Genomic DNA, 591 nt, shown 5'->3' with positions numbered 1-591 from the left:
AGAGAAATGCAAATCAAAACCACAATGAGATACCATCTCACACCAGTTAGAATGGCAATCATTAAAAAGTCAGGAAACAATAAGTGCTGGAGAGGATGTGGAGAAATAGGAACACTTTTACACTGTTGGTGGGATTGTAAACTAGTTCAACCATTATGGAAAACAGTATGGCGACTCCTCAAGGATCTAGAACTAGATGTACCATATGACCCAGCTATCCCATTACTGGGTATATACCCAAAGGATCATATCATGCTGCTATAAAGACACACGCACATGTATGTTTATTGCGGCACTATTCACAATAGCAAAGACTTGGAATCAACCCAAATGTCCGTCAGCGACAGACTGGATTAAGAAAACGTGGCACATATACACCATGGAATACTATGCAGCCATAAAAAAGGATGAGTTTGTGTCCTTTGTAGGGACATGGATGCAGCTGGAAACCATCATTCTTAGCAAACTATCACAAGAACAGAAAACCAAACACCGCATGTTCTCACTCATAGGTGGGAACTGAACAATGAGATCACTTGGACTCGGGAAGGGGAACATCACACACCGGGGCCTATCATGGGGAGGGGGGAG

This window comes from Rhinopithecus bieti, unplaced genomic scaffold (assembly GCF_001698545.2).
Source record: "Rhinopithecus bieti isolate Rb0 unplaced genomic scaffold, ASM169854v2 scaffold_76, whole genome shotgun sequence".
Classification (NCBI taxonomy): domain Eukaryota; kingdom Metazoa; phylum Chordata; class Mammalia; order Primates; family Cercopithecidae; genus Rhinopithecus; species Rhinopithecus bieti.
This window is presented reverse-complemented; position numbering follows the sequence as displayed.